We start from the raw sequence: 21,166 nt of genomic DNA, 5'->3' as shown, positions 1-21,166 counted from the left end.
GTTTGAGTACTAGTTATAGCATTAAATTACAATGTACAGCACATTAAGGACAGGGATCCTATATGAGGAGTAAGTGCACAGAGACTCCTGTTGTTGACTTAACAAATTGACACTGTTGTTTATGGTGAAAGAACCCTAGGCTCTAGTCATGAGTTGCCAAGGCTATGGAAGCCTTTTGAGTTCACCGACTCTGATTATATTTAAGCAAGGTCATAGTCAAAGTGGAAGTTCTCTCCTCCTTTCAGAGAAAGGTACCTCCTTCTTTGATGACCTGTTCTTTTTTTTTTTTGAAGATATGAAACAGGAGAGTTTTATTTTGTAGTTTATTATTTTCTGAAATATTTATTTTTTTCATGAATAGTGCATTCATACTATTTTATGATAAGATTAATAATATTCAGTTTTTCATTATATGACTATATGAGGGGATTTAAACAGGTTTGTGGAATTAAAAGATAAAAATAAAAAATATAATCTTTATTACTCAAGTCCAAGTTTAAGACACATTTGTAAGCATTGATACCAGTGATTTAGTCAGTCCCTAAAGAACTGAATTCTGGGTTCTGGACTCCTGGCCCTAAAATTTAATCAAGTTATACAATTGCTTATATATTTTTTAAGTTTTTTTTTTATTTAGTAAATATAAATTTCCAAAGTACAGTTTATGGATTACAATGGCTCCCCCAGCCATAATTTCCCTCCCACTCGCACCCTTCCTGTCTCCCGCTCCCTCTCCCCTTCCATTCACATCAAGATTAATTTTAAATTATCTTTATATACAGAAGATCAATTTAGTATATATTGAGTAAAGATTTCAACAGTTTGTACCCACACAGAAACACAAAGTGTAAAATACATTTTCAGTACTAGTTATAGCATTAAATCACATCGGACAACACATTAAGGACAGATCCCACATGGGATGTAAGTACACAGTGACTCCTGTTGTTGACTTAACAATTTGACACTCTTGTTTATGGCGTCAGTAATCTCCCTAGGCTCTAGTCATGAGTTGCTAAGGCTATGGAAGCCTTTAGAGTTCGCAGACTTCATCTTATTCAGACAGGGTCATAGTCAAAGTGGATGTTCTCTCCTCCCTTCAGAGAAAGGTACCTCCTTCTTTGATGACCTGTTCTTTCCACTGGGATCTCACTCACTGAGATCTTTCATTTAGGTCTTCTTCTTTTTTTTTCTTTTCCATGGTGTCTTGGCTTTGCATGCCTAAAATACTCTCATGGGCTCTTCAGCCATATTCGCATGCCTTAAGGGCTGATTCTGAGGCCAGAGTGCTGTTTAGGACATCTGTCATTCTATGAGTCTGCTGTGTATCCTGCTTCCCATGTTGGATCGTTCTCTCCCTTTTTGATTCTAACAGTTAGTATTAGCAGACACTAGTCTTGCTTGTGTGATCCCTTTGACTCTTAGACCTATCAGTGTGATCAATTGAACTTGATTTTGATGACTGAAATTGATGACTTGGACTAGTGAGATGGCATTGGTACATGCCACTTTGATGGGATTGTATTGGGATCCCCTGGCACGTTTCTAATCCACCATTTGGGGCAAGTCCGATTGGGCATGTCCCAAATTGTACTCTCCTCCCTCTCTTATTCCCACTATTATATTTAACAGGGATCACTTTTCAGTTAAAATTTAAACACCTAAGAATAAATGTATGTTAATTAGAGTTCAACTAATAGTACTAGAACAAAAAAAAACTAAAATGGATAAAGTATTACATTCTACATCAACAGTCAGGACAAGAGCTGGTCAGGTCACTGTTAATTATAGTGTCCATTTCTTTCAACGGGTTTCCCCTTTGGTGCTCAGTTATTTGTTGCCGATCAGGGAGAAAATGTGATATTTGTCCCTTTGGGTCTGGCTTATTTCACTCAGCATGATGTTTTCCAGATTCCTCCATCTTGTTGCAATTGACTGGATTTCATTTTTTTTACTGCTGTATAGTATTCTATAGAGTACTTGTCCCATAATTTCTTTTTTTTTCAAGTTAGTGACATTTATTTTTTTTAACTTTTATTTAATGAATATAAATTTCCAGTGTACAGCTTATGGATTACAATGGCTTCCCCCTCCCATAACTTCCCTCCCACCCGAAACCCTCCCCTCTCCCGCTCCCTCTCCCCTTCCATTTGCATCAAGATTCATTTTCAATTCTCTTTATATACAGAAGATCAGTTTAGAATAAAGATTTCAACGGTTTGCACCCACATAGAAACACAAAGTGAAACATACTGTTTGAGTTTTATTTATAGCATTAAATCACAATGTACAGCACATTAAGGACAGAGATCCCACATGAGGAGCAAGTGCACAGTGGCTCCTGTTGTTGACCCAACAAATTGACACTCTAGTTTATGGCGCCAGTAACCATCCTAGGCTGTCGTCATGAGTTGCCAAGGCTATGGAAGCCTGCCAAGTTTGCCGACTCTGATCATATTTAGACAAGGTCATAAAAGACAGGTTGAGGATAGTAACCAATGATCCTAAGAGTGGCCTTAACCAGGTCTGAACAATTATACAGCATTAAGTGGCGAAGAGGACCATCAGTACACACAGGTTGGGAGTAGAGCCATTGGTGGTAGAGTAGAGGTTATGATTACAAAGGAATGAGGCCCAAGTGCGCTAGACAGGGCCTAGAACAAAGGACAGAGTCATTATTAGAGGAGCTAAGAAAGGTGCTGTCTAAGCTACAAGTAATTTTTCTGATAGAGAGGCAAACAGAACCTGATAGAAGGGGCTTGATAATAATCTGGTGGGCTTTGGGCCTCGTAAATTCAGATTCCCAGACCTATCTATCTCTTCACATGGGGTATATCCTAAGGGAGGTGTGAACCTCTTAGGGGAAGGCACTCTGTTGACTTTCATTACTTGGCTGGCCTGGGAGGAGAGCTGGCTAGGTAATGGCAGGGGGCATCTCTAACAAGAAATTTACAGTTCTGCCTGCAATGATGCTGACCCTACTTGACCATCCCCTCAGCTGCAGTGGTCACTTTGGAAGTTGTGCTGAGTGAAGGGCTTTTCAGCTTAGAGCCAGTAAGATCTGTGGCTCTGACCTGGGCATCCTTCGACTCCAGGGCAGGTCCATTTCCAGTGATCCAACTCTTGGCAGAGCTGCCAGGGCTCTTCACAAGCTGACTTCTGCTGAAGCCCAGGCTTACCACATTGAAAGCCACTGCAGTGGACTGGCCTGTTGGGTCTCCTTGAGCGCAGATCTCTGTTCAGATCAGCCATTAATAGTCCTGCTACCCATTGCTTCTGATGCCTAGCTTTCTTTTCCTCCTGGTTTGTGTTAAAGCAGACCAGACGATGCAAGTCAAGGGAGTGCCCATGTCCCATCTCTAATCTTCAGTGGCCTGAACTAAAAGTCTATAGTCACAGGCATGTTCTGCAGTAGTTTTTCTAAGGTAGACAATGCCCATGAGGAAAATTATATTCTCACTTTCAAACTTGCTTTCCCTTTGGTCTGAAAGGGAGGTTTTTTCTACTTACTGTATACTTGGCTGATGGCGAAGTGAATCTAGCTATGAGATTATTATTGAAGTTCTTATTTTGGCTATGCTATTACAGAAAAATGTTAGCCATCTCTTTTATAAGGTCTAAAGCTTAAATTGTGCGTCCTACAGATTCCTTCCTAATAGAATTAGTTTCCTACCTTGAAGAGAATAGAGAAATGAAAGAACAAGTTGGGCTTAGAATAGAGAAATGAGGGAGCAAGTCCTAGATCGCATGCTGACAATAGCAATATCACATGAATACTTAGCAAACCGTTTCAACCATTAGATAACAACTTAAGAAAACATTTACCAGAAGGTCCAATGGCTTCTATAAATTTTAAGAATCATGTATTTGAAAACACCTCTTAAATATCTACCATGGTGTAGTTTGTTTAGCCAGTAAACTTAAGCACAACCATCTAAAATGTTTTTAGTTTCTTTCTACCAACGAGTATAAAACATATGATACAGAGATTCAGGTCACACCAATTAAAATGTATCTTTGAGTGATTTTAGCAGCTTAAATTTATGGACAATCTTATCTATAAGCCATTTAAAATAAAACTCTTAATAAAATTTCCCCATGTGGACATACAATATGTACACACATATAACATAGCATAATAGACCAATATAGCAATTTTAATAATAGCTTTTAAAATCTTTAACTCTTTTTGTAGATTGCCAATGGATTTGTATTGCTTTTTGTTTTTAGTAACGTCAGTTAACCATACTTTCTCTCAGTTGGTACTGTTAATACATTATTGGCTTCATCTGTTTACAGAGCCATCCCAAAGTACTGAATACAATAAAAGTGGCTGGAAAAAGTCCATAGGAACCTATAGGAGGACAGCTAAACACAGAACCAACAATGCTTTAGTTTTATGAGCAGCACAGCATATGTAACTGTGGATGACAAAAGACTTTAAGTCGCCATGTTTAAAATTATAAACTCATCAACCAACAAGAGGCACTTGCTTACTTCACAGTATTTTTGAAAGCACCTGTAGGATTTGACAAGTATTTAACCCTTTAGGCCTCTGGGGCTTTCTCATTAAGACAACTATCATGTCTAGTAACACAAGATCATTAGACTTTTTAATTCTCAAACATTTGTCTTAATAGCATTTTCCATTATAGAAACTTAAAGTCTGGTACCACATCACATCCTGACAGTCCTTCTAATATAATCCAAATAGCCTGCTTAGTTGGTGTCTCTATAAGATGAGAGACATAGGTCCTTCGATTTTTTCAGTTGGGCCAAACTGGACAAATCGAAGTCCAGGATTTACTGGAAATTTTAGAGACCAGATTGTTTGAAACTTTGATTTTTTGAATGCCTGTCAAGAATGCCAAGAAGGCTCAAAATCCAAAATATCTGGTTGAAATAAGATTTCTTAAAATCATGACATAACATAGACCAAATTTGATCATTGTTACAAGGTGATTATTCAAATCTTTGAAAAGAAGCACATAGTTAAATAACCCATAGCTCTTAATAAAAATTCAGCTGTTTTTGAACAATTCGAATGTAACAGACATCAAGAGCACATAATAGATTACTTTAACACATTGCTTTAACAGAGCATCAGAGTTTAATTCTATGTCAAAGAGAAATTGAGCTTCCTGTGATCTTTTGCTGTGAGGTTTCCTTCCTTTACCTTCTTTCATATTGGTGACCATGTTTCTGTGTTTCTGTGTGTAACACATCTTTAAGCATCTTTTGCAGGGCAGGATGAGTGGCAACAAATTCTTTCAGTTTCTGTTTGCTATGAAAAGTCTTAAATTCACCTTCATTCACAAATGAGAGCTTTGCAGGATATAATATTCTGGGCTGGCAGTTTTTCTCTCTTAGTACCTGGGCTATGTCTCGCCATTCCCTTCTAGCTTGTAGGGTTTCTGATGAGAAGTCTGCTGTGAGTCTAATTGGAGATCCTCTAAGAGTAATCTGACGTTTCTCTCTTGCACATTTTAGGATCTTTTCTTTATGTTTCACTGTGGTGAGTTTGATTACAACATGTCGTGGTGAGGATCTCTTTTGGTCATGTTTATTAGGGGTTCTATAAGCTTCCTGTACTAAGATGCCTCTGTCCTTCTCCAAACCTGGGAAATTTTCTGCTAGTATCTCACTGAAAATGCCTTCTAATCCTTTCTCCCTCTCCATGCCTTCAGGAACTCCTAGAACCCGAATATTGGGTTTTTTAATAGTATCCTGTAGATTCCCGACAATATTTTTTAGATTTCTAATTTCTTCTTCTTTTCTTTGGTTTGCCTGTTTCATTTCCTTTTCTCTGTCTTCTAAGTCTGATATTCTCTCTTCTGCTTCGCCCATTGATTTTTAAGGCTCTCTAATGTGTTGGCCATTTGATCTATTGAATTCTTCATTTCATTATGATTTCTCGTCACTATCAAAGTTTCTTGTTCCACTAGTTGTTTCATTTCATTTTGATTCCTCCTTAATATTTCATTTTCACGAGAGAGATTTTCTATCTTGTCCATTAAGGATTTCTGTAGTTCAAGAATTTGTTTTTGAGAACTTCTTAATGTTCTTATCAATTTTTTGAGATCTGCTTATTGCATTTCTTCTATCTCATCATCTTCATAATCTTGAATTGGGGTGTCTTTTTCATTTGGGGGCGTCATAGTGTCTTCCTTGTTCTTGTCAGCTTGGTTTTTGCGTTTGTTGTTTGGCATGTTGGAGATATTTGGTTTCTTCCCTGTGGTGTTTTTTCTTGTTACACTATGGCTCTGTATTAAGTGGACTGTCTGCTTTCAGTGGAGCCTTAGAGGCTTGAGATGAGTGTGGGCTGAGAGCTGTGTTTGGTTCCTCAGGGTTGAGGGTGTGTCAAAGATGACACACCCAGGTTAGGTATCGTAAATCTCTTTCTTTTTTTGATTTAAAAGGGAAGTAATTCCGCACAGCTGAACGTAATTGGAGGTAGTTAGCAGGCAAATGATATACCCACAGGAGCCAGAGATCGGAAGCTCTTTCCCAAGGACCACACAGGGAATCTCTGCTGCCCTCAGTGTGGGTTCCAATTTTCCTGCAGTCTCCCACTGGGTTGCCAAGTTAGATGCTAATCTCCTGTTATTTCACCCCTCCCCCCAGAGTCAGGTTTTTCTGCTAGGCTCAGGGCTGGTGCAGACCTGAGGTCGCCCTGCTTATGATGTATGTCCAAAATGGTGCCTGCTCTGTCTTGCTCACCTTTGAGAGGTGAGCAGAGAGAGAGAAACTTGTGTCCGTATCGGTCACTTTTTTTATTTTTTTCCTATCTCACTTCTAGTTTGCCTGGTGAACTTTTCCCCACGGAGTTTCAAGCCTCGTTCCCTCTAGCCTCCTCTTTCCGCTTGCCCGCTTGTATCTCGGGCTATTGAGGTTCGGCTCACCTCGCGTTTCAGCTCTGGTGTGTTGAGTCTGCCGCTTGTGTCCCGAACTTGGGCTCCCATGCTCTCCATGCAGGTCCACTGTGAATCACTAGTTCCAGAAGAGTTTCCTCTGCTGTTTCATCTCCTACTCTTCCTTGACCCAGCAGTATCTCCACATATATTAAACTTTCATTCCCCCCGGACTAATAGTGTGCTCCCTGCCTTTTCCGCCATCTTGCTGCTCTCCACGGACTTTATTGTTTCGAATGATTTTATCAGGGAATATTTAATTGTGTTCTTGGAAACACTAATTGGTTCCACATGGAGACACCAGCTCTACACATTTGTATACGAATACCAAACCAGTTTGTCCGCATATGACTGGATGAAACAAGAAATATCTAGTTTTGTTTTGGCTAACCCAATTCTGAATATTGTGAGTTTCTGTGTTTGTGTTTTCTGGATATTATCGATGGACTTTATTGTTTTCGGATATGACTGGATGAAACCGGAAATATGCGGTTTTATTTTGGCTAACTCAATCCCAGATATTGCTACAGCATCTGTGTTTGTGTATTCCTGATATAATTCACGGACTTTATTTTTTTGAATGTTTTTTATCAGGGAACATTTAATTTTGATCTTGGAAATAGAAATTGGTTCCACATGGAGACACCATCTCCACACATTTGTATTTTCTAGGGAGAAAGCTAGAAGATCTGCGACAAACAAACATGATATTTCTGTTTGTATAGATGACATTTTATGCACTTGCCTAACGAAAAGACTTTGCTTTTCTCCAAAACTCTTTTTACTGTGATTTTCTCGGTCCACTGCATACGAATTCCACACCGGTTTATTCGGATATGACTGGATAAAAACAGAAATATCCGGTTGTGTTTTGGCTAACTCAATCCAAAATATTGCTACAGATTCTGTGTTTGTGTTTTCTGGATATTATCGATGGACTTTATTGTTTTGAATGTTATTTATCAGGGAACATTTAATTTTGTGCTTGGAAACACTAATTGGTTCCACATGGAGACACCAGCTCTGCACATTCGTATTTTCTACAGAGAAAGCTAGAGGAACCGCGGCAAACAAACTTGATATTTCTGTTTGTATAGATGACATTTTATGCACTTGCCTAATGAAAAGACTTTGCTATTCTCCAAAACCATTTTTTCTGTGAGTGTCTGAGTGCACTGCATACGAATTCCACACCAGTTTACAGGGTATGACGGGATAAAACCGGAAATATCCGGTTGTGTTTTGCTAACTCAATCCGAAATATTGCTACAGCCTCTGTGTTTGTGTTTTCTGGATATTATCTACGGACTTTATTGTTTTGAATGTTTTTTTATCAGGGAACATTTAATTTTGTACCATAGAAACACTAACTGGTTCATCATGGGGACACCAACTCTACACATTCTTATTTTCCAGGTTGAAAGCTAGAGGAACTGCGGCAAACAAACATGATATTTCTGTTTGTATAAATGACATTTTTCGCACTTGCCTAAAGAAAAGACTTTGCTTTTCTCCAAAACCATTTTTACTGTGATTTTCTTGGTCCATTGCATACAAATTCCACAACAGTTTGTCCAGGTATTACTGGATGAAACCGGAAATATCCGGTTCTGTTTTGGCTAAACCAATCCCAGATATTGCTACAGTCTCTCTGTTTGTGTATTCCTGATATTATCAACAGACTTTTTTTTTGAATGCTTTTTATCAGGGAACATTTTATTTTGAGCTTGGTACAGTAATTGGTTCCACATGGAGACACCAGGTGAACATATTCATATTTTCTAGGGAGAAAGCTAGAGGAACTGCGACAAACAAACTTGATATTACTGTTTGTATAGATGACATTTTATGCACTGGCCTAATGAAATACTTTGCTTTTCTCCAAAACCATTTTTCCTGTGATTTTTCGGTCCATTACATCTGAATTCCAAACGTCTTTTTCCGGATATGACTGGATGAAACCAGAAATATCCATTTCTGTTTTGGCTAACACAATGTGAAATATAGTGAAAGTTCTCTGTTAGTGTTTTCTGGATATTCTCGATGGACTTTATTGATTTGAATGTTTTTATCAGGGAACATTAGTTTTGTGCTTGAAAACACTAATTTTTTCCATATGGAGACACCAGCTCTACATATTTGTATTTTCTAGGGCAAAAGCTGCAGGAACTACTGCAAACAAATATGATATTTCTGTTTGTATCGATGATAATTTATCTACTTGCCTAATGAAAAGATTTTGCTTTTCGACAAAATCATTTGTACTGTGATTTTCTCGGTCCACTGCATACGAATTCCACACCAGTTGTCCGGATATGACTGGATGAAACGGGAAATATCCGGTTGTGTTTTGACTAACTCCATCCCAGATATTGCTACAGCCTCTGTGTTTGTGCATTCCTGATATTATCCACAGACTTTATTGTTTTGAAATTTTTTTATCAGGGAATATTTAATTTTGTGCTTGTAATTACTAATTGTTTCCACATGGAGACACCAGCTCTACACATTCATATATTCTAGGGAGAAATTCAGAGGAACTGTGGCAAACAAACATGATATTTCTGTTTATATAGATGACAATTTATACACTTGCCTAACGAAAAGTCTTTGCTTTTCTCCAAAACCATTTATACTGTGATTTTCTCGGTCCATTGCATACGCATTATACACGCGTTTTTCCGGATATTACTGGATGAAACCAGAAATATCAGGTTCTGTTTTGGATAACTCAATCCCAGATATTTCCTCAGCCTCTGTGTTTGTGTATCCTGATATTATCCACAGACTTTATTGTTTAAATGTTTTTTATCAGGGAACATTTAATTCTGTGCTTGGAATCACTAATTGGTTCCACATGGAGACACCAGCTCTACACATTCCTATTTTCTAGGGAGAAAGCTAGAGGAAATGTAGTAAACAAACATGATATTTCTGTTTGTATAGATGACATTCTATGCACTTGGCTCACGAAAAGACTTTGCTTTTCTCCAAAACCATTTTTACTGTGATTTTCTCGGTGCATAGCATACAAATACCACACCACGTTGTCCGGATACGACTGGATGAAACCAGAAAAATCCGGTTTTGTTTAGGCTAACTCAATCCCAGATATTGCTACAGACTTTGTGTTTGTGTATTTCTGATATTATCCACAGACTTTATTGTTTTGAATGTTTTTTATCAGGGAACATTTTATATTAAGCTTGGAAACACTAATTGGTTCCACATGGAGACACCAGCTCTACACATTCCTATTTTCTAGGAAGAAAGCTAGAGGAACTGTGGCAAACAAACATGATATTTCTGTTTGTATCGATGACATTTTATGCACTTGCCTAATAAAAAGACTTTGCTATTCTCCAAAACCATTTTTACTGTGATTTTCTCGGTCCATTGCCTACGAATTCCACACAAGGTTCTCCGGATATGACTGGATGAAACCGGAAATATCTGATTTTCTTTTTGCTAACTCAATCCCAAAGATTGCTACAGCCATTGTGTTTTTGTTTTCTGGATATTATCAACGGACTTTATTTTTTTGAATGTTTTTTTATCGGGGAACATTTTATTTTGAGCTTGGATACAGTCATTGGTTCCACACGGAGACACCAGCTGAACACATTCGTATTTTCTAGGGAGAAATCTAGAGGAACTGTGGCAAACAAATATGATATTTCTGTTTGTGTAGATGACATTTTATGCACTTGCCTAACGAAAAGACTTTGCTTTTCCCCAAAACCATTTTTACTGTGAATACCTCGGTCCATTGCATCCAAATTCCAAAAGACTTTTTCCAGATATGACTGGATGAAACCTGAAATATCCGGTTGTGTTTTGGCTAACTCAATCCAAAATATTGTGAAAGCCTCTGTGTTTGTGTTTTCTGGATATTATCGATGGACTTTATTGTTTTGAATATTTTTATCAGGGAACATTTTATTTTGTACAATAGAAAAACTAATTGTTTCATCATAGAGACACCAGCTCTACACATTTGTATTTTCTAGGGAGAAAGCTAGAGGAACTGTGGCAAACAAACATGATACTTCTGTTTATATCGATGACATTTTATGCACTTGCCTAATGAAAAGCCTTTGCTTTTCTCCAAATCCATTTTTCTGTGATTTTCTCGGTACACTTCATACAAATTCCACAGCAGTTTGTCCAGATATGACTGGATGAAACTGGAAATATCCGGTTTTGTTGTGGCTAACTCAATCCCAGATATTGCTACAGCCTCTGTGTTTGTGTATTCATAATATTATAAATGGACTTTATTGTTTTGAATATTTTTATCAGTAACATTTAATTTTGTGCTTGTAATCACTAATTGGTTCCACATGGAGACACCAGCTCAACACATTCGTATTTTCTAGGGAGAAAGCTAGAGAAACTGCGGCAAACAAACATGATGTTTCTGTTTATATTGATGACATTTTATGCACTTGCCTAATGAAAACACTTTGCTTTTCTCCAAAACCATTTTAACAGTGATTTTCTCAGTCCATTGCATACGAATTCCCCACCAGTTTGTCCGGATATGACTTTATGTAACCGGAAATATCCGGTTGTGTTTTTCCTAACTCAATCCCAGATATTTCTACAGTCTCTGTGTTTGTGTTTTCTGGATATTATCAACGGAATTTATTGTTTTGAATGTTTTTTATCAGGGAATATTTAATTTTGTACCGCAGAAACACTAATTGGTTCATCATGGGGACACTACCTCTACACATTCTTATTTTCTAGGGAAAAAACTAGAGTAACTGCAGCAAACAAACATGATATTTCCGTTTCTATAGATGACATTTTTTGCACTTTCCTAACGAAAAGACCTTGCTATTCTCCAAAACCCTTTTTACTGTGATTTTCTCGGTTCATTGCATACGAATTCCACACCAGTTTGTCTGGATATGACTGGATGAAACCGGAAATATACGATTGTGCTTTGGCTAACTTAATCTAAAATATTGTGAAAGCCTCTGTGTTTTTGTATTCCTGATATTATCTAAGGACTTTATTGTTTTGAATGTTTTTATCAGGGATCACTTAATTTTGTGCTGCGAAACACTAATTGATTCATCATGGTGACACCAACTCTACACATTCGTATTTTCTAGGGTTAAAGTTAGAGGAACTGCGCAAAACAAACATGATATTTCTGTTTTTGAGATGACATTTTATGCACTTGGCTAAAGAAGAAACTTTGCTTTTCTCTAAATCCATTTTTACTGTGATTTTCTCGGTCCATTGCATATGAATTCCACAGCACTTTGTCCGGTATGACTAGATGAAACGAGAAATATCCGGTTGTGTTTTGGCTAACTCAATCCCTGATATTGTTACCGCCTCTGTTTTTGTGTATTCCTGATATTATCCACGGACTTTATTGTTTTGCATGTTTTTATCAGGGAAAATTTAATTTTGTACCATAGAAACACTAATTGGTTCCACATGGAGACACCAGCTCTACACATTCGTATTTACTAGGGAGAAAGCTAGAGGAACTGTGGCAAACAAACATGATATTTCTGTTTGTATAGATGACATTTTATGCGCTTGCCTAACGAAAAGACTTTGCTTTTCTCCAAAACCATTAGTACTGTGTTTTTCTTGGTCCATTGCATAAGAATTCCACACCAGTTTGTCAGGATATGACTGGTTGAAACCAGAAATATCCGGTTGTGTTTTGGCTAACTCAATCCCAGATATTGCTACAGCCTCTGTGTTTGTGTTTTCTGGATATTATCCACAGACATTATTGTTTTGAATGTTTTTTTGGGGAATAATTTATTTTGAGCTTGGATACAGTAATTGGTTCCACATGGAGACCCCAGCTCCACATATTCGTATTTTCTAGGGAGAAAGCTAGAGGAACTGCAGCAAACAAACATGATAATTCTGTTTGTATCGATGACATTTTATGCACTTGCATAACCAAAAGACTTTGCTTTTCTCCAAAACCATTTTTACTGTGATTTTATCGGCCCATTGCATACGAATTCCACACCACTTTGTCCGGATATGACTGGATGAAACCGGAAATATCCGGTTTTGTTTGGCTAACTCAATCCCAGATGTTGCTACAGCCTCTGTTTTTCTGTATTCCTGATATTATCCACGGACTTTATTGTTTTGAATGTTTTTTATCAGGGAACATTTAAAAACACCAGTTTTTTTTTTTTTTCATTTCCAATTATCTATATATACAGAAGATCGATTCAGTATATAATTAGTAAAGATCTCAAGAGTTTGTACCCATGCAGAAACACAAAGTGTAAAAATACTGTTTCAGTACTAATTATAGCATCACTGCACATGAGACAACACATTAAGGACAGATCCCACATGGGATGTAAATACACAGTGACTCCTGTTGCTGACTTAACAATTTGACACTCTTGTTCATGGCATCAGTAATTACATTCATAATTTCTACAGAGAAACCTATAGGAATTGTGGCAAACAAACATGATATTTCTGTTTCTATAGCTGACATTTTATGCACTTGCCTAACAAAAATACTTGATTTTCTCCAAAACATTTGTACTGTCATTTTCTTGGTCCATTGCATATGAATTCCACACCACTTTGTCCGGATATGACTGGATGAAACCAGAAATATACGGTTGTGTTTTGGCTAACTCAATCTCTGATATTGCTAAAGCCTCTGTGTTTGTGTATTCCTGATACTATCCATAGACTTTATTGTTTTGAATGTCTTTTATCAGGGAAAATTTAATTTGTCCTGCGAAACACTAATTGTTTCCACATGGAGACACCAGCTCTACACATTCGCATTTTCTAGGGATAAAGCTAGAGGAACTGCGGAAAACAAACATGATATTTCTCTTTGTATAGATGACATTTTATGCACTTGCCTAAAGAAAACATGTTGCTTTTCTCCAAAACCATTTTAACTGTGATTTTCTCCGTCCATTGCATATGAATTCCACACCAGTTTGTCCGGATATGACTGGATGAAACCGGAAATATCCAGTTGTGTTTTGGCTAACTCAATCCCAGATATTGCTACAGCCTCTGTGTATGTGTATTCCTGTAATTCTCCATGGACTTTATTATTTTAAATGTTTTTTTTTATCAGGGAACATTTAATTTTGTGCTTGGAAACACTAATTGGTTCCACGTGGAGACACCAGCTCTAAACATTCGCATATTCTATGGAGAAAGCTAGAGTAACTGTGGCAAACACACATGATATTTCAGTTTGTGTAGATGACATTTTATGCACTCGCCTAACGAAAAGTCTTTCTTTTCTCCAAAACCATTTTTACTGTGATTTTCTCGGTCCATTGCATAGATATTCCACACCGCTTTCTCCAGATATGACTGGATGAAAGCAGAAATATCCAGTTGTGTTTTGGTTAACTCAATCCGAAATATTGCTACAGCTTCTGTGTTTGTGTTTTCTGGATATTTTTGATGGACTTTATTGTTTTGAATGTTTTTATCGGGGAACATTTCATGTTGTACCGTCAAAACACTAACTGGTTCCACATGGTGACACCAGATCTACACCTTCGCATTTTCTAGGGAGAAAGCTAGAGGAACTGCGACAAAAAGACATGAAATTTCTCTTGGTATAGATGACATTTTATGCACTTGCCTAACGAAAAGACTTTGCTTTTCTGCAAAACCATTTTTACTGTGATTTTCTCAGTCCATTGCATACGAATTCCAACCCACATTGTCCGGAAATGACTGGATGAAACCAGAAATTTCCTGCTGTGTTTTCATTAACTCAATCCCAGATATTGCTACAGCCTCTGTGTTTGTATATTCCTGATATTATCCACGGAATTTATTGTTTTGAATGTTTTTGTTCAGAGAACATTTAATTTTGTTCTTGGAAACACTACTTGGTTCCACATGGAGACACCAGCTCTACACATTCATATTTTCTCGGAGAAAACTAGAGGACCTGCGGCAAACAAACATGAATATTCTCTTGGTATAGATGACATTTTATGCACTTGCCTAACGAAAAGACTTTGCTTTTCTCCAAAACCATTTTTACTGTGATTTATTCAGTCCATTGCATACGAATTCCACACCACTTTTTCCGGATATGACTGGATGAAAACAGAAATATCCGGGTGTGTTTTGGCTAACTCAGTCCGAAATATTGTGAAGCCTCTGTGTTTGTGAACATTTAATTTTTTACCGTAGAAACACTAATTGGTTCATCATGAGGACACCAGCTCTACACATTTGTATTTTCTAGGGAGAAGTTAGAGGAACTGCGGCAAACGAACATGATATTTCTGTTTGTCTAGAGGACATTTTATGCACTTGCCTAACGAAAAAACTTTGCTTTCTGCAAAACCATTTTTACTCTGATTTTCTCGGTCCATTGCATACGAATTCCACAGGAGTTTGTCCGGATATGACTGGATGACACCAGAAATATCTGGTTGTGTTTTGGCTAACTCAATCCCAAATATAGTGAAAGCCTCTGTATTTGTGTATTCTGGATATTCTCAATGGACTTTATTGTTTTGAATGTTTTTTATCGGGGAACATTTTATTTTGAGCTTGGAAACAGTAATTTGTTCCACATGGAGACACCAGCTCTACACAATCGTATTTACTAGGGAGAAAGCTAGAGGAACTGCAGCAAACAAACGTGATATTTTTGTTTCTCTAGACGACATTTTATGCACTTTCCTAATGACATTTTATGCACTTGCTTAACGAAATGACTTTGCTTTTCTCCAAAACCCTTTTTACTGTGATTTTCTCGGTCCATTGCATCCAAATTCCATACCAGTTTTTCCAGATATGACTGGATGAAACCAGAAATATCCGGTTGTGTTTTGGCTAACTCAATCCCAGATATTGCTACAGCCTCTGTGTTTGTGTATTCCTGATATTATCCACAGACTTTATTGTTTTGAATGTTTGTTATTGGGAACATTTTATTTTGAGCTTGGATACAGTAATTGGATCCACATGGGGACACCAGCGTTACACATTCGTATTTTCTAGGGAGAAAGCTAGAGGAACTGCGACAAACCAACATGATATTTCTGTTTGTATAGATGATATTTTATGCACTTGCCTAACGAAAAGACTTTGCTTTTCTCCAAAACCATTTTCACTGTGATTTTTTTGGTTCATTGCATACGAATTCCACACAAGTTTGTCCGGATATGACTGGATGAAACCAGAAATATATGGTTGTGTTTTGGCTAACTCAATCCGAAATATTGTGAAAGCCTCTGTGTTTGTGTTTTCTGGATATTATCAACGGACTTTATTTTTTTTCTTTTCTTTAACTTTTATTTAATGAATGTAAATTTCCAGTGTACAGCTTATGGATTACAATGGCTTCCCCCTCCCATAACTTCCCTCCCACCCACAACCCTCCCCTCTCCCGCTCCCTCTCCCCTTTCATTTGCATCAAGATTCATTTTCAGTTCTCTTTTTATATAGAAGATCAAGTTAGTATATATGAAGTAAAGATTTCAACAGTTTGCACCCACATGGAAACACAAAATGAAACATACTGTTTGAGTTCTAGTTATAGCATTAAATCACAATGTACAGCACATTAAGGACAGAGATCCCACATGAGGAGCAAGTGCACAGTGGCTCCTGTTGTTGACCCACAAATTGACACTCTAGTTTATGGCGCCAGTAACCATCCTAGGCTGTCATCATGAGTTGCCAAGGCTATGGAAGCCTTCCAAGTTTACCAACTCTGATCATATTTAGACAAGGTCATAAAAGACAGAGTGAGGATAGTAACCAATGATCCTAAGAGTGGCATTTACCAGGTTTGAACAATTGTACAGCATTAAGTGGGGAAGAGGACCATCAGTACACACAGGTTGGGAGTAGAGCCATTGGTGGTAGAGTAGAGGTTATGATTACAAAGGAATAAGGCCCAAGTGCTCTAGACAGGGCCGAGAACAAAGGACAGAGTCATTATTAGAGGAGCTAAGAAAGGTGCTTTCTAGATACAAGTAATTTTTCTGATTGAGAGGCAAATAGAATCTGATAGAAGGGGCTATATAATAATCTGATGGGCTTTAGGCCTTGTAAATTCAGAGGCCCAGACCTGTCTATCTCTTCACATAGGGTATATCCAAAGGGAGGTGTGAACCTCCTAGGGGAAGGCACTCTGTTGACTTTCATTACTTGGCTGGCCTGGAAGGAGAGCTGGCCAGGTAAAGGCAGGGGGCATCTCTAACAAGAAATTTACAGTTCTGCCTGCAATGTTGCTGACCCTAATTGACCATACCCTCAGCTGCAGTGGTCACTTTGGAAGTTGTGCTGAGTGAAGGGCTTTTCAGCTTAGAGCCAATAAGATCTGTGGCTCTGACCTGGGCATCCTTCAACTCCAGGGCAGGTCCATTTCCAGTGATCCAACTCTTGGCAGAGCTGCCAGGGCTCTTCACAAGCTGACTTCTGCTGAAACCCAGGCTTACCACATTGAAAGCCACTGTAGTGGACTGGCCTGTTGGGTCTCCTTGAGGGCAGAGCACTGTACAGATCAGCCATTAATAGGCCTGTCAACCATTGCTTCTGATGCCTAGCTTTCTTTTCCTCCTGGTTTGTGTTAAAGCAGACCAGAGGATGCAAGTCAAGGGAGTGCCCAAGTCCTATCTCTAATCTTCTGCGGCCTGAACTACAAGTCTATAGTCACAGGCATGTTCTGCAGTAGTTTTTCTAAGGTAGACAATGCCCATGAAGAAAATTATATTCTCACTTTAAAACTTTCTTTCCCTTTGGTCTGAAAGGGAGGTTTTTTTCTACTTACTGTATACTTCGCTGATGGCAAAGTGAATCTACTATGAGATTAATATTTATGTTCTTATTTTGGCTATGCTATTACAGAAAAATGTTAGCCATCTCTTTTATAAGGTCTACAGATTAAATTGTGTGTCCTACAGATTCCTTCATAATAGAATTAGTTTCCTACCTTGAAGAGAATAGAGAAATGAAAGAACAAGTTGGGCTTAGAATAGAGAAATGAGGGAGCAAGTCCTAGATCGCTTGCTGACAATAGCAATATTACATGAATACTTAGCAAACCGTTTCAACCATTAGATAACAACTTAAGAAAACATTTACCAGAAGGTCCAATGGCTTCTATAAATTTTAAGAATCATGTATTTGAAAACACCTCTTAAATATCTAACATGGTGTAGTTTGTTTAGCGAGTAAACTTAAGCACAACCATCTAAAATGTTTTTAGTTTCTTTCTACCAACGAGTATAAAACATATGATACAGAGATTCAGGTCACACCAATTAAAATGTATCTTTGATTGATTTTAGCATCTTAAATTTATGGACAATCTTATCTATAAGCCATTTAAAATAAAACTCTTAATAAAATTTCCCCATGTGGACATACAATATGTACACACATATAACATAGCATAATAGACCAATATAGCAATTTTAATAATAGCTTTTAAAATCTTTAACTCTTTTTGTAGATTGCCAATGGATTTGAATTGCTTTTTGTTTTTAGTAACGTCAGTTAACCATACTTTCTCTCAGTTGGTACTGTTAATACATTATTGGCTTCATCTGTTTACAGAGCCATCCCAAAGTACTGAATACAATAAAAGTAGCTGGAAAAAGTCCATAGGAACCTATAGGAGGACAGCTAAACACAGAACCAACAATGCTTTAGTTTTATGAGCAGCACATCATATATAACTGTGGATGACAAAAGACTTTAAGTCGCCATGTTTAAAATTATAAACTCATCAACCAACAAGAGGCACTTGCTTACTTCACAGTATTTTTGAAAGCACCTGTAGGATTTGACAAGTATTTAACCCTTTAGGCCTCTGGGGCTTTCTCATTAAGACAACTATCATGTCTAGTAACACAAGATCATTAGACTTTTTAATTCTCAAACATTTGTATTAATAGCAATTTCCATTATAGAAACTTAAAGTCTGGTACCACATCACATCCTGACATTCCTTCTAATATGATCCAAATAGCCTGCTTAGTTGGTGTCTCTATAAGATGGGAGACATAGGTCCTTCGATTTTTTCAGTTGGGCCAAACTGGACAAACCAAAGTCCAGGATTTACTGGAAATTTTAGAGACCAGATTGTTTGAAACTTTGATTTTTTGAATGCCTGTCAAGAATGCCAAGAAGGCTCAAAATCCAAAATATCTGGTTGAAATAAGGTTTCTTAAAATCATGACATAACATAGACCAAATTTGATCATTGTTACAAGGTGATTATTCAAATCTTTGAAAAGAAGCACATAGTTAAATAACCCATAGCTCTTAATAAAAATTCAGCTGTTTTTGAACAATTAGAATTTAACAGACATCAAGAGCACATAATAGATTACTTTAACACATTGCTTTAACAGAGCATCAGAGTTTAATTCTATGTCAAAGAGAAATTGAGCTTCCTGTGATCTTTTGCTGTGAGGTTTCCTTCCTTTACCTTCTTTCATATTGGTGACCGTGTTTCTCTGTTTCTGTGTGTAACTCATCTTTAAGCATCTTTTGCAGGGCAGGATGAGTGGCAACAAATTCTTTCAGTTTCTGTTTGCTATGAAAAGTCTTAATTTCACCTTCATTCACAAATGAGAGCTTTGCAGGATATAGTATTCTGGGCTGGCAGTTTTTCTCTCTTAATACCTGGGCTATGTCTCGCCATTCCCTTCTAGCTTGCAGGGTTTCTGATGAGAAGTCTGCTGTGAGTCTAATTGGAGATCCTCTAAGAGTAATCTGACGTTTCTCTCTTGCACATTTTAGGATCTTTTCTTTATGTTTCACTGTGGTGAGTTTGATTACAACATGTCGTGGTGAGGATCTCTTTTGGTCATGTTTACTAGGGGTTCTATAAGCTTCCTGTACTAAGATGCTTCTGTCCTTCTCCAAACCTGGGAAATTTTCTGCTAGTATCTCACTGAAAATGCCTTCTAATCCTTTCTCCCTCTCCATGCCTTCAGGAACTCCTAGAACCTAAATGTTGGTTTTTTTTAATAGTATCCTGTAGATTCCTGACAATATTTTTTAGATTTCTGATTTCTTCTTCTTTTCTTTGGTTTGCCTGTTTAATTTCCTGTTCTCCATCTTCTAAGTCTGATATTCTCTCTTCTGCCTCGCCCATTCTGTTTTTAAGGCTCTCTAATGTGTTGGCCATTTGATCTATTGAATTCTTCATTTCATTATGATTTCTCATCACTATCACAGTTTCTTGTTCCACTAGTTGTTTCATTTCATTTTGATTCCTCCTTAATATTTCATTTTCACGAGAGAGATTTTCTATCTTGTCCATTAAGGATTTCTGTAGTTCAAGAATTTGTTTTTGAGAACTTCTTAATGCTCTTATCAATTTTTTGAGATCCGCTTCTTGCATTTCTTCGATCTCATCGTCTTCATAATCTTGAATTGGGGTGTCTTTTTCATTTGGGGGCGTCATAGTGTCTTCCTTGTTCTTGTTAGCTTGGTTGTTGTGTTTGTTGTTTGGCATGTTGTAGATATTTGGTTTCTTCACTGTGGTGATTTTTCTAGTTACACTATGGCTCTATATTAAGTGGACTGTCTGCTTTCGGTGGAGTCTTAGAGGCTTGAGATGAGTGTGGACTGAGAGCTGTGTTTGGTTCCTCAGGGTTGAGGGTGTGTCAAGGATGACACTCCCAGGTTAGGTGTGGTAAATGTCTCTTTCTTTTTTTGATTCAAAAGGGAAGTAATTCCGCACAGCTGAACGTAATTGGAGGTAGTTAGCAGGCAAATGATATACTCACAGTAGCCAGAGATCAGAAGCTCTTTCCCAAGCACCACACAGGGAATCTCTGCTGCCCTCAGTGTGGGCTCCAATTCTCCTGCAGTCTCCCACTGGGTTGCCAAGTTAGATCCTAAACTCCTGTTATTTCACCCCTCCCCCCAGAGTCAGGTGTTTCTGCTAGGCTCAGGGCCGGTGCAGACCTGAGGTCACCCTGCTTATGACGTATGTCCAAAATGGCGCCTGCTCTGTCTTGCTCACCTTTGAGAGTTGAGTGGAGAGAGAGAAACTCGTGTCCGTATCAGTCACTTTTTATTATTTTTTTCCTCTCTCTCTTCTAGTTAGCCTGGTGAATTTTTCCCCACGGAGTTTCAAGCCTCGTTCCCTCTAGCCTCCTCTTTCCACTTGCCCGCTGGTGTCTCGGGCTATTGAGGTTCAGCTCACCTCATGTTCCAGCGATGGTGTGTTGAGTCTGCCGCTTGTGTCCCGAACTTGGGCTCCCACACTTTCCACG

Source organism: Lepus europaeus, unplaced genomic scaffold (assembly GCF_033115175.1).
Source record: "Lepus europaeus isolate LE1 unplaced genomic scaffold, mLepTim1.pri SCAFFOLD_28, whole genome shotgun sequence".
Classification (NCBI taxonomy): domain Eukaryota; kingdom Metazoa; phylum Chordata; class Mammalia; order Lagomorpha; family Leporidae; genus Lepus; species Lepus europaeus.
Note: the sequence above shows the minus strand (reverse complement) of the source record.